General features: G+C 23.4%; 1 protein-coding gene and 1 long non-coding RNA gene across 2 annotated transcripts in view; one reads left to right on the forward strand and one right to left on the reverse strand.

Moving 5' to 3' along the window:
- Window positions 1-14,834, reverse strand: part of LOC122506246 (vesicular acetylcholine transporter-like) — a 148,117-nt gene that overhangs the window by 45,176 nt on the left and 88,107 nt on the right. The window lies entirely within an intron of this gene.
- Window positions 5,147-5,963, forward strand: LOC122506248. The gene is made up of 2 exons (XR_006301988.1): window positions 5,147-5,312; window positions 5,785-5,963. It is a non-coding gene; the product is annotated as an uncharacterized LOC122506248 (long non-coding RNA).

Consider the following 14,834-nt stretch of genomic DNA (forward strand, 5'->3'; position numbering starts at 1 on the left):
TTATAAATCATGATTTTTTTTTCGATCTGTCAAACAATATTTTTTAAAGAAACAAAAATCAAAAGCATACACAAAAACTAATTTCAAAGTATGGACAGACAGAATGAAAGAATGAAATAGAAAGATTATTATAGTTTTTTTTTTTTTTTTTTTAATTATTATATTAGTTAATTGCTTATTTTAAATAAAACTATTGATGTTTTTAAATAATTTTACAATTAAAGAAAGTCGTAAACAAATGAAATGGAACATTTTTTTGACTATCTAATAATTTTTAAAGTAAATTATATAGAATATTCTTTATGGTCAAGGAAAAGGTGAAAATTCTGTTCGGAAGTCAGGGAAAAAGAAAATTAAATTTCTATGACAACCCTCATTTAGAAAAATTCACTCCATGTACACGGATTGGAAAGAAAAATCTCTAAACCTTTGAAACTTTTTTCTTCTTTAAGTCAATTATTGGTAAAATGTGCGAATGGAATGTTTTAAATCGTTTGCAATGAAGTTCTTTTGAGTTTTTAGAACGGCTCTTGAATACCAAGGACATAATAAAACCATCCCCTTTACTTGTTTCTTTCTCTCTGTCGTTTTTGTCCCCTGTTTTCTTTTTTCGCCAATCTTTCTCTCTCTCTCTCTCTATTGCTTTTATTTTTCGTTCGCGTTTACCATCCTTGGCATTTCCCTCTGGATTTCGCGTCAGTTTCCGTATCTTTCTTTATCTCTCGCCTAAAGGCGCGAGATCGCGCGACGCTTGTTCTATACACGTATATAGATATATATCTATATAAAAGCGTCCATAAAGGGTGGCAAAAGTAGAGTTGGAGCTTATCCTGTGGTATACGGTGCGACCAGGGGTATATATAAGCTAATATTACGGTACCCCGCGGCGAAGTGGAAAATTTCATTGAAACTTTCATTATTCATCCACGGCCTAGTCGACTGCCGTGTTCCGTAGTCCAAAGCCCGGCAAATTTAATTCCAATCACAAGCGCACGAATTAACCTGCGGCTAGTAAAATTCTCGACCAGAATTAAGTCCTGCTTTTCAACACATGTTCCGACTAATGTACCGTGTATCTAATGAAAAGCATAAAATTGTTATGAAAAACTCGCAAAATAAATACAACTCGTAATTTTTTACACAAATATATAATTAATTTTATGAAAAAGCGACTAAGGTTTATTTCATTATTTCACTGAACCGAACTGTTGGATTAACCTCTTTTATTAATTAACATAAAACAGTTTTGTTGATTCAAGTAAAACTTTGCTTCATTTTAATAATAATGCGTAACATTTATTTAGTTACCGAAAAGAAGATTTTTATTTTAAGTTTGTTGCATTTAACAAAATTAGTGTTTTGAATTAAAAATATCAGGCCTCGCACTCAATAATTAATTTTAAAAAAAGTAGTGAAAAGTAGCTTTAAGAACCAAAAAAAGTAGATATTGAAAAATTAAATTTGTCGACTAAAAACAACTCGTTTTAGATGATTCAGAAAAATAAAAAAAATTATTTCTACATTTTTTTCTAATTTTCATCAAAAGAAATTTACATTATTCCTCATACTTCTAATAACTTGAATTTTAAATTCTACAAAAATACGATTATATCTAAAAATTCTTTTTTAATGTAGAAATTTTTTTTAAATATGTACAATTTATTTCAATTCAATTAAAAAATATTTCTAAATAATTGAAAATATAATTTAATTTTTAAAAATAATGTACGGAAATTCAACAAGTCTCTTCAAAACGTTTTAATTCCAATTTTTCAAAATACGAATATTTTTTCACATTTTCAAATTAAATTATATTTAAAAATTGAATAATTTTTGTTAAAAATATTAAAATACTTATTTACTTATCCACAGAAATTACAATTACAATATTTTAATTGATTACTGTGTAAAATCTCTTAGAAATTTAACAATTTCTAAAAATTGTTGTAATTAATTAATTAATATTTAATAATTAGTTAATTAATTGTAAAAGAAAAGTTGTGTATCTCTTCCAAAATTAAATAATTTTTTTTATGATGTTTTTAATTACAATTATTCAAAACTTTAATAATTTTTTAAGAAAAAAACTTAATTTATATAAAATTTTTTTAAAGAATAAAAAGTTGAATGTTGTTACAATTTTACAACAATTAAAATTTTCAAAAATTACGATTTAAAAATCTTTTAAAATTTAATTATTTCTAAAAATCCATAATACAACACTTCTAATATTTAATTATGAAACTAAATTTTCAATTGATATTCAATTTTAAATCAATTCTTCTTAGAAAGTTTTACGAAAATTCAATTATTTAAATATAAAAATAAATAATTTATTGAATATTTCTTAAAATTGCATTCTTAGAGAGAATTTTATCAAAATTTTTAAAAATAATTGAACTCTTTTGGAGAATTTTAGTAAAATTTTTAAAAATAATTTTATTTTTCAAGAAATTCATTTAAAATTATATAAAAAATAATTGAAATTCTGTAAAACGTATTATTATTAATGCAAATAATTTAAGTTTTGCAAAGAATCAAATTTTTTAAATTTTTGTTTGAAAAATTTTATGAAAATTGTATTTTAACTTTTTAAGTCATTGAATTCCTGTAAAAATTTTATTATCTATGAAAATAATTAGATTTCTTTGAAGAAGTTTATTAAAATTATATTCAAAATAATTGAATTTATCTAAAGTATTTTATTATTTATGAAAATAATTGAATTCCAACGAAGAATTTTATTATTTACTTGAATAATTGAATTCTTACAAATTTTTTTAAAGAATTTAATTAAAATTTTATAGAAAATAATTCAATTTTTATATATAGAATTTTAATAAAATTTGTAAAAATAATTGAATTTCTTCGAAGAATTGCATTAAAATTTTTAAATAATAATTGAATTCTCGAGAAGAATTTTATAAAAATTCTTTTAAATAGTTGATTTTGCACAGGAAAAAAAAGTCTGACTCCGTTTACACCTTAAATTCAGCCCATGTATTTCACATAAGTCTGTCCTTGTTTAACGGGGCTGACTCCGTTTACATCATAAATTCAGCCTCAAAAAGAGGCTGAAAGTAAAACTTTTTTTTTAGTGTGTGTTCGAAAAGTTTTATGAAAATTGTATTTTAAGTAATTAAATTCCTGTAAAAATGTTATTATTTATGAAAGTAATTAAATTTCTGCGAAGACGTTTATTAAAATTATATTCAAAATAATTGAATTTATCTAAAGTATTTCATTATTTATGAAAATAATTGAATTCCAGCGAAGAATTTTATTATTTACTTGAATAATTAAATTCTTACAAATTTTTTTGACGAATTTAATTAAAATTTAATTGAAAATAATTTAATTCTTATGTATAGAATTTTAATAAAATTTGTCAAAATAATTGAATTTCTGCGAAGATTATGCATTAAAGTTTTTAAATAATAATTGAATTCCCGAGAAGAAATTTTTAAAAATTCTTTTAAATTACTGATTTTTTTCGAAAAATTCCAATGAAAATTGTATTTTAATGAATTGAATTTCTGTAAAAATTTTATTATTTATGAAAATAATTGAATGTTTACAAATAATTTTATTAATATTCTTTTAAATAATTGAATTCTTTTAGTAAGTTTTATTAAATAATAGTAGATATTGAAAATAATTGAATTTCTGCCAAGATTTTCATTTTTTGGGAAAATAATTGATATTTTTGAGAATAATTGTTATTATTTGAGAAAATAATTGAAATTTTCGAGAATAATTTTTTATTTCAATTATTAGCTGATTTAAAGCAGTCTAAATTCTGAAAAAAAGAAAAAAAGTATTTATTATTGTCACAAATGTAAAAAAAAGTATCCAAATAGTAGCAAATCGTTGAAAAAGTAGTAAATAGTTTATGAAGCCTGAAATATTGTTCAATTAAATATTTGGACTGAATTTCAAGAATTGACCCACAAAAATACGTAAAAATTGAAAAAAAGAACGATTTCACAAATTCCAAAGTATAAAGAAAAAATTAACAAATGAAGAAATCAATTTTTGAATTAATTTGATTTTTTCTATAATATGGGATAAAAATATGAAAGGATAATTTTTATATTTTTTTGCGTGATGTTTTGTAAATATAGATGTACACATGTAGGTGAGAAAAGAGACGCAATTGTCGAGGTAGTTTTGCCAAGATTGCTTTTAGCCTTTGACGACTTGGATTTATATAAAGGCAAGTCCTTATCCATTGCCCTTGATCGCAAGAAACGAAAATGTATTTTCGAATGTATACCGTCAAATTGAAGTTTCTCGCCTACAGTGTGCATTGATGGCCCTTCGGGAATCGAGTGAATAAAGTCGGAACTGCCGTCTCGACTAAAAAATCGATGACAAAATGAATTAAAAGTGAAGTAAAAAAAAAATAAAATAAGAAGAAGAAAAAGTACCTCGTCACGATGACTATATAAATTTATACAATAGCATAATGGGGTTCATAAAAAAAAAGAAATTACACCACATCAATTTCAATTATCTAAACTGGAGAAAAATGGATCATAATAGTTGTATAGTAATAAATTGAAAATAATTAATAATAATAATAATGAAAAAACAAAAAAAATAATAATAATAATGATTGAAAATAAGAGATGATTTTTAAATTTTAGCTTTTTTAAATTTTTAGCATTTTGATAAATAATATAACTATAGTTTAGATAAGAAATAATTAACGTAAATTGACATAAAAAATTAATAATTATATAACAATTTTTAAGTTATATTCTAAAATATAGAATTTGATATTGAAAAATATTTTTTTGCCACACAACTTTTGTAGTTTTCTGATAAAGAATTTTTGCATTTTACCATTAGCTTATCAGGTTAACTGGAAGTAAACAAATAAATTTTAAATGAAATATTTTTATTTGCTTTTTTTAACTGTGACAATGCATTTTCTGACATTGGAAATATACTTAAAAAGATTATTGTATTCAATAGATGGAAAAAACTCCTTGGTAAATTTTCTGTTAATTATTAGTGCAATTGTTGTGAAAAATTATTATTACTAGTGCAAATTTATTAAATGTCAAAAGTTGTCGAAGTGGCTGAACGTTTATAAATAGTGCCATTAAAAAAACGCATAAGCTCTCCTGTATAAAGAGAGAAAAAAATTTTAAGTTACTACTTAGTTAAAGAAGAAAAATTGTATATTTTATTGCTTTGTTCTCTCTACTTTTAGTATTATATTGTCATAATGAAAAACTTTGGTTTTTTAATTTTTTTATTGATTTCGATTTTATTCTCGATGTTTAATTTTGGAGCGAAAGCAAGTGAGTTGCAAGAAATTTTTTTTTAAGTATCAGTGCAGAAATTTTTTTTACTTAAAATAGAAGATATATATTCTGCAAACATTTTATTTTGAAAAATAATTATTTTAATATTTACTGAAATAAATTTATTATAAAAAAAGACAAAGTCATTTATTGATTCTAATGAAGAAAATCGAACTAGTATTGAATCATTTTTCACTAAAATTTTAGTCAAAGAAAAAATATTATAGCTTATTTTTTTTTTTACATTAGAAAACTGATTTTAACACCTAAAGTATTTGCACATTTTTTGTTTTAAGCATAAAAATAGATTGAATTAAAGGAAAAATGCATTTGATTTGATAGTGCTTTAGGACTTATTGGTTTTATAGTAAATGACTTTGCGGTTTATTGATTTAGAGATTGAAAATAATTAAGTGAAGATATTTGAATAAATAATGTAAATAATCATATGATAATTTCTCTTCTTTAGTTAGTATGGATGGTTATGCTAACGCCTGGAAAAAAAACTATAAAGCAAATGGAAAATAGATAATTTATATCAAGAGTTCAACCAAATTTTATTACATCAAGACAAATGGATTAGTGTTTATCATTATTATTGTTATCGACAATTTGGCCAAAAAATAATAAAAAGAATATCAAATAATATATTTTTATTGATAGTATTATTAATTATAGACAATTATTTTACTTGAATAATAAATTTAAATTATAATATTGTTTATATTTTCAAAATTTTAATATAATTCTTCGCAAGAATTCAATTATTTTCAACAAAATTTTAATAAAATTTTATCGAAAGAATTAAATTCTTTCTTAAATAATAAAATTCTTTGCAGGAATTCAGTTATTTTCTAACCAATTTTAATTGAATTCCTCGGAAGAATTTAATTTTTAAAGAAATTTTCAATATATTTCTAATAAATTCAATTATATTCTAAAATCTTAATAAATACTTGGAAACAATTCAAGTATTTTTATAAATAGTAAAATTCTTCGCATGAGTTCAATTATTTTTATAAATAGTAAAATTCTTTGCAGGAAATCAATTATTTTCAAAACAATTTTAATTGAATTCCTCGGCACGTTTCTAATATTTTCAAATGTTTCCATGAAATTCAATTATTTTCTAAAATTTTAATAAATTCTTCGAAACAATTCAACTATTTTTATAAATACCAAAATTCTTTGCAGAAATTAAATGATTTTTAATTCAATTTAAATAGAAATTACACGAAAAACTTTAATTACTTTAAAAAATTTCCATAAAATTTAATTTCAAAAAGAATTTAAAATTTTCTAAAAATAATTTCTATAAATAAGTAAAATTCTTCGTAAAATTCTTCTTTTAAAAAAATTCAAAGAAATTCTTTAAGAGAATTTAATTAGGATTTTAAAAAATTTTAATAAAATTCATCGCGAGAATTCAATTATTTTGTCATGTATAATAAAATTCATCAAATTATTTTTAATTTCAATTATTTTTAATACAATTTTAATTTCAATTCTGTTAAAGTTATTTGATTTTTTTAATATGTATTTAATACTATTTCCAAAATTTTAACACAATTCTTAGAGAAATATCAATTATCATGATAAATATCAAAATTCTTTCCAGAAATTCAATTATTTTCAAAAATTAAAAAAAAATTCTTGTCATAATTTCAATTATCTTTCAGTGTATCTAACGATCAGGGAAGTTAGGAAATTCAGGGAATGTCAGAGAATTTCATTGAAAAGTCAGGGAAATATCTAAAAATTTATACAAAACTTAAAATTTTTGTGAATAAAATTTTTTTTTTAAATCTAACAAAACTTAAAAGATTTTTATTATCGTATGTTTCTATTATTAGATATTAATTTATTGTTACATATTTCAGTAACCATATTTTTGTCCCAAGAAAACAGAAATAAAATTAGTAAAAAGTCAGGGTAAGAGTCAAAGAATTATTTTCTCGATCCTTGTTAGACACACTGCGTAAATATGTAAAGTGTTTTTGAAGAGCCCAAAAATATTAAAGCTAAATGCCATAAGAGAGAAGAAAAAATATTAAATCTTAAAAAATTCGGTTTTTCGAATTTTAGATAATTTTAAAAAATTCAAAATTTTTACCAAATAGTAAAGATTTTTAAATATGTAAAGTGTTTTTCAAGAGCCCAAAAATATTGACGCTAAATGCCATAAAAGAAAAGAAAATATGTTGAATTTTAAGAAATTCGGTTTTTTGAATTTTTGATAATTTTTAATAAATTTAAATTTTTTACCAATGGTTGGAGACTATTAAATAAGTAAAGTGTTTTTAAAGAGCACAAAAATAGTGAAGCTAAATGCCGTAAATGAAAAGAAAAAATGTTGAATTTTAAAAAATTCGGTTTTTTGAATTTTTGATAAATTTTGATAATTTTAGATTTTTTACCAAAGGGTGGAGACTATTAAATAAGTGAAGTATTTTTGAAGAGCCCAAAAATAATGAAGCCAAATGACATAAAAAAGAAGAAAAAATGTTGAATTTTGAGAAATTCGGTGTTTTGAATTTTTCACAATTTTGAATAAATTAAAATTTTTTACCAAAGGTTGGAGACTATTAAATAAGTAAAGTGTTTTTCAAGAGTCTAAAAATAATCAAGCCAAATGACATAAGAGAGCATAAAAAATGTTGAATTTTAAGAAATTCGGTTTTTCGAATTTTTGATAATTTTAAAAAATTTCAAAATTTTACCAAATAGTAGGGACTTTTAAATATGTAAAGTGTTTTTTAAGATGCAAAAAATATTAAAGCTGAATGCCATAAAAGAGAAGAGAAAATGTTGAATTTTAAGAAATTTGGTTTTTTGAATTTTTGATAATTTTTAATAAATTTAGATTTTTTACTAAATGGTGGAGACTATTTACAGGGTGTCTAACGGTCATGTTGCCAGGGAATGTCAGAGAATTTCATTGAAGATCAGTGATGTTTCTAAAAATTTATACAAAAATTAAAATTTTTGTGAATAAAAAAATTTTTTTAATCTAACAAAAATTAGAAGATTTTTATTGTCGTTTATTTCTATCTTTAGATATTAATTTATTTTTAAATATGTCTGTTACTATATTTTTGTCCTGAGAAAGTAGAAATAAAATTAGTAAAATGTCAGGGAAAAAGTCAGGGAAAAGTCAGGGAATTATTTTCTTAATTCTTGTTAAATACCCTGATTTTTATAAACAGTAAAATTCTTCGCTGAAATTTAATTATTTAAGGGAGTATTCTGGTCTATAGGCCTCAATTTTAGGCGTTTTTCCGAGTAGAATAAAAAAGAAAGTTTAACATTTTTAGTATTTACTTTTCTTGCAAGTTGTTTATTAATGTTTAAAGAGTACAGAAAAAAATTAGGAAACAAAATAATAAAAAAATTTAAAAGTTATAAACTGATGAAGTGGGGACTGAAAAAAAGAAAGCGAGTACTGGTTGACAGTGTGGAGACTTTTGTAATGTTCTAAAACAAAAAACTCAAAGAAATTCTTGATTATTAAAGGCTTCGCTATGGTCGGTACCTTGGAAAAGAAAAAATAAAATTTTTTTAGCAAAATGGCGACGATTTAAAAAAAAATGGTGTTTTTTGATTCTGTTTTTTAACTTTTTTGAATTTTTTAAAAATAGTAAAAAAAATATTTTTCAAAATCCAAGGTTCCGACCATAAAGAGATATACAAAGAACATTTCTGCAAAATTTGAAGTAAATCGGTTGAGTAGATTTTGAGTTATCGTGTCAACAAGAATTTTTTTCAATTCCCGCTTCACCAGTTCATAACTTTCAAAAATTTTTGATTATTTTTTTTCCTAATTTTTTTCTGTATTCTTTGAACATAAACAACTAATAAACAACTTGCAAAAAAAGTAAATATTAAAAATGTTAAACTTTCTTTTTTATCCCACTCGGAAAAACACCTTAAAATTGAGGCCTCTAGACCAGAATAACCCCTTAAAGAAATAATAATAAAATTCTACGCAAACATTTAATTATATTTTCATAAATAATAAAAATTTCCCAGAATTTCAATTATTTACCAATTTTTTAAATAGACATGTGCTATTAATTGTTCTGAGAAGAAAAATATTTTTTATTGTTCTAAGGGAGGTGATTCGTCCCTCGAATATATATCGAGAATACAAACACATATAGACATGTGGAGAAATATACAATAACGTGTGGGTAGTGCTCGCTTTACTACTGGGCCTCGTAAATCCATTTATTTATTTATTTATGTACGAGATGGGGGTCTCTGGCCAAATGTGTAGGTGGAAGGAGGGAGGAGGCTTATGGTGCAGTAGGCATGAGGCAAAAAGGTTGGCTGGCAATACTACGCATAGAAAGTATCCCATGGGATCGAGAGACAGGGGATTTCAAAAGTCACGGAGACCGAAACGCCGTTCGAGAGATGGGTACACGTTCATACTGTCTATACCGGAGGTAAAGTCTCCCGAGGCATCGGGGGGTTGAAACGAAAATGGTGTTGTGCCACTTAGCCGGAAAGATCTCATATACATATATTGCTGTACTCTGCTACTGCATTTTCTTCACTCTTTTTTTTTCTCTTTTTCTCTTTCACTTTTACTCTCATTCTCTCTTTTTATTCCTAGGCTTTGAATCGTCATTTTTTAACGCCTGAATATTTAATGTCGAAAGCTACTTATCTCTCTTCCTTTCTCGCTGTTTGTTTTTTGTCACCCTTTCCACACTCATTAGGTTTCTTTTCTTCTAAATCCGCATTTCTTTCCCTTCGAATTTTATCCCCTTTTTTTTGATTTTAAGATTATTTTATCGGCTGCACTCTCTTGAAATCTAAGTTCGTATTCTCTAAATCAGAACTATATAAATGCATTTTAAATTTAAAAAAGAAATTCTCGTCAAAATCCCAATTATCTTATTATAAATAACAAAATTCTTCCCTAAACTTCAATTTAATTTCGAATCAATTTCAAATTCCCAAAAATAGTACGCAGACATTTAATTATTTTCATAAATAATAGAAATTTCTCAAGAATTCAATTATTTGCAAATTTTTTTATAAACTCCTTCGCAATAATTCAATTATTTTTATAAATAATAAAACTGTTCTCGGGAAATTAATTATTTTCATAAATATTAAAATTCATCGCAAGATTTTAATTATTTTTTATACAATTTTAATCAAATTCCTCGAAAAATGTAATTATTGTTAAAATTTTTATTGAAATTCGTCAAAAGAATTACAATTATTTAAAAATTTGTCGATAAAAGTCTTTATGAGATTTCAATTTTAACAAACATTCAATTATTCAATTATTCTTCTCAAGAATTCAATTATGTGAATGAATAACAAAATTATTCCAGAAAATTAAATTATTTTGAAGCATTTTAATAAAATTCTTTTGTAAAATTCAATTATTTTTCATAAATAACAATATTCATTACAAGAAATCAATTATTTTTTAAAGTAATAAATTTCTTCTTGGAAATCCAATTATTTTAAAAAGTTCCAATAAAATCTTTCGCAAGAATTCAATTATTTTCATAAATAATAAAAATGCTTTTTAGAAATTCAATTATTTAAAAAAAAAAATTAATAAAATACCACACAGACATTCAATTATTGTCAAAAATTTTAATTGAATTCTTTGTAAAATTTAATTATTTTTAAACTCTTTTTGCAATTTAATTTAAAAAATTTTTTGTAAAATTCTTCGTAAGAATTCAGTTCTTTTTATGAATAATAAAAATTTCTTATAGGAATTCAATTATTTAAATTAGAATTCCCATAAAATTAGTCGAAAGAAATCAATTATTTAAAAATTTGTTATAAACTCCTTCATAATAATTCAATTATTTTTGTAAATAATAAATTTTATTTATAGAATTCAATTATTTTTTTAAAAACTATTTTAAAATTCTGTAGAGTAATAATTGATTTTAAATGATAAAAATAATTATGCAAAAGTTACTGTAATAATATTCTTATAACATAAAACAGTGATTTTATTACTCGGTCATTTTTAATTTATTATAAAACAAGAAGATAGCGATTGCTCCGAATAATTTTACAATTAAAGAAATTCGTAAATAAATGTAACAGAACATTTTTTTGAATAAAATTTTTTCCTTTTTTTTCTAAAAATTGAAAAAGTTTTAATTTCGTATTCAATTAAAATTTTGCAATTAAAAAATAGAATAGAATATGTAATGGGTTATGTGTGAGACCGTCTGACTAAACTGTGTCTATTACTACTGAAGCAGCGTTGGAAGGCATTTAGATACGTTGTCTGACTAAAAACTTCGTTTACTACTCAAATACGAAAATTTGTTACCAAAGATCTAAATTTTTTCTAATACTCTTTTAAATTCAAATTAGCTAAAAATAAGTAATTTTTAGCAACAAAGATCTTTGTTGCTATTTGTAGTATTCAATTTTTCTGAAATTAGTAAAAAGAAACTAATTACACAGGCACACAAAAAAAAAAAAGTGTCGTGGCCGAGACACTACAGTAGTATATTCCCATGTCTTTTTGGCCGCTGAATCCGAATCTGAAGTCCGAATGCTCAAATTGGTTCTTTTTTTTGAGTTATACTCAAAAAACGACTCAAAACACGAATTTGAACCAAAAAAATTAAAAAATTTTTTTGTGACATGACAATAGCATATTTCCATGTATTTTTTCCCGCTGAATCCGGATTCGAAGTCAGAATTGACAGATGTGCTCAAAATTATGAGCTAAACTCAAAAAACGACTCAAAAAACCGAATTAAAATGACGAAAATGAAAAATTTTTTCTGTGACATTGCAAAAGTATATTCCTATGTATTTTTTCATGCTGAATCCGAATTCGAAGTCAAAATTGACAGATTTGCTCAAAATTTTGAGATAAACTCAAAAAACCACTCAAAAAAAGACTCAAAAAACCGAATTAAGATGAAAAAAATTTTTTATGACACTACACTACTATATATTCCCATGTACTTTTTCCCGCTGAATCCGAATTCGCAGTCAGAATTGACAGATTTGCTCAAAATTTTGAGATAAGCTCAAAGAACTGATAAAAAAAGCGATTTAAAATAAAGAAATGGCAATTTTTTGCTATGACACTACATTACAGTATTTCCATATCGGATCTCGCATTTAAAGTCAGAATTGACAGATTTATGACTGATTTGCTCAAAATTTTTAAATATACTCAAAAAACTGATAAAAATGTAATTTAATATGAATAAAGGAAATTTTTTGCTATGACACTACACTAGTGTATTCCCATGTATTTTTTCACTGTGATTCCAAAGTCAGAATTTTCAAAGTGGCTCAAAATTTTGGATTTCATTAAAAGTGCTCAAAAACATGCATGCTTGTACCTGTAACCAGGGTTTGAGTTCTAAAAAATTTTATGTCATTCTGATAATTCTAACTTCGAATTTGTATTCAGCGTATATAAAATTCATGAGAATACACTACCGAATACCAAAAAAATGAACTCTTTTGCAATATATTAAATTTTGAGCATTTTTGGATTTAACTTAAAATTTTGAGCCAATTTAATAATTTTAACTTTGAATTTAGAAGCAGATGTAAAAACATGAGAATATACTAATGTAGTGTACTAGCAAGAAAAGTAGAGTTTCTTGACTTTAATTTTTGTAACTTAACAGATTTTCTTGTGTGTCTCAAAATTTTGAGCCATTAGAATAATTTTGACTTCAAATGCGAGATCCGAGTGTAAAAATATATGGAAATACTGTAATGTAGTGTCATAGCAAAAAATTGCCATTTCTTTATTTTAAATCGCTTTTTTTATCAGTTCTTTGAGCTTATCTCAAAATTTTGAACAAATCTGTCAATTCTGACTGCGAATTCGGATTCAGCGGGAAAAAGTACATGGGAATATAGTAGTGTAGTGTCATAAAAAATTTTTTCATCTTAATTCGGATTTTTGAGTCTTTTTTGAGTGGTTTTTTGAGTTTATCTCAAAATTTTGAGCAAATCTGTCAATTTTGACTTCGAATTCGGATTCAGCATGAAAAAATACATAGGAATATACTTTTGCAGTGTCACAGAAAAAATTTTTCATTTTCGTCATTTTAATTCGGTTTTTTGAGTCGTTTTTTGAGTTTAGCTCAAAATTTTGAGCACATCTGTCAATTCTGACTTCGAATCCGGATTTAGCGGGAAAAAATACATGGAAATATGCTATTGTCATGTCTCACAAAAAAAATTTTTAATTTTTTTGGTTCAAATTCGTGTTTTGAGTCGTTTTTTGAGTATAACTCAAAAAAAAGAACCAATTTGAGCATTCGGACTTCAGATTCGGATTCAGCGGCCAAAAATACATGGAAATATACTACTGTAGTGTCTCGGCCACGAAACTTTTTTTTTTTTGTGTGCCTGTGTTATTAGTAAAGAGACAGACTTCGCACTAATCTACTAAAACTTACTATTTACTACTTTTTTTTACAATTTTGATAAAATTCTTCGCAAATATTCAATTTTTTATAAGTAATAAAATTTTCACAGGAATTGAATTATTTGAAATGTTTCATAAAATTTTTCAATTATTTATAAAAATTTAAATAAAATTCCAGGCAAGAATACAATTATTTTTGCATAAATATTAAAATGCTTTTTAAGAATTCAATTAAGTATTTTTAAAAATTTTAATAAAATTTCTTCACAATTATTCAATTATTTTTCCAAATAATAAAATTTTCCACCAGAATTCAATTATTTAAAAAAAAAAATTACGTAATATTCTTGGAAAGAATTCATTTATTTTCATAAATAATAAAATTCTTCTCAGAAATTAAATTATTTTTTAGAAATTTAATAAATTCTTGAATTCTTTCTTTAATTCTTCACAATTATTCGATTATTTTCCCAAATAATAAAATTTTGCACTTAGAATTAAATTATTTAAAAAAAAAATTAAATAAAATTCTTCGCAAGAATTCAATTATTTTCATAAATAATAAACTTCTTCTCATAAATTCAATTATTTTCCCAAATAATAAAGTTTTTTACGAGAATTCAATTATTAAAAAAAATTAAATATAATCCCTTGCAAGAATTCAATTATTTTCATAATTAATAACAATCTTCTTAGAGATTCAATTATTTTTTAGAAAATTGATAAATTCTTGAATTGTTTCTTTAATTCTTCACAATTATTTAATTATTTTCCCAAATAATAAAATTTTTCACGAGAATTCAATTATTTAAAAAGAATTAAATAAAATTCTTCTCAAGAATTCAATTATTTTCATAAATAATAATATTCTTCTCATAAATTCAATTATTTTCCCAAACAATAAAGTTTTTCACTAGAATAATTATTTAAAAAAAAATTAAACAAAATTCTTCACAAGAATTCAATTATTTCCATAAATAATAAAATTCTAATAAATTCAATTATTTTAAAAAAAGTTGATAAATTTTTAGAAACATTGAATTATTATTAAATATATTATTTATTTTCGTATTTAAATTTAAATATTTGAATTTCAGTTGAACTTTCTATTAAGA

Source organism: Leptopilina heterotoma, unplaced genomic scaffold (genome assembly GCF_015476425.1).
Source record: "Leptopilina heterotoma isolate Lh14 unplaced genomic scaffold, ASM1547642v1 Lhet_4, whole genome shotgun sequence".
Taxonomy (NCBI): Eukaryota; Metazoa; Arthropoda; class Insecta; order Hymenoptera; family Figitidae; genus Leptopilina; species Leptopilina heterotoma.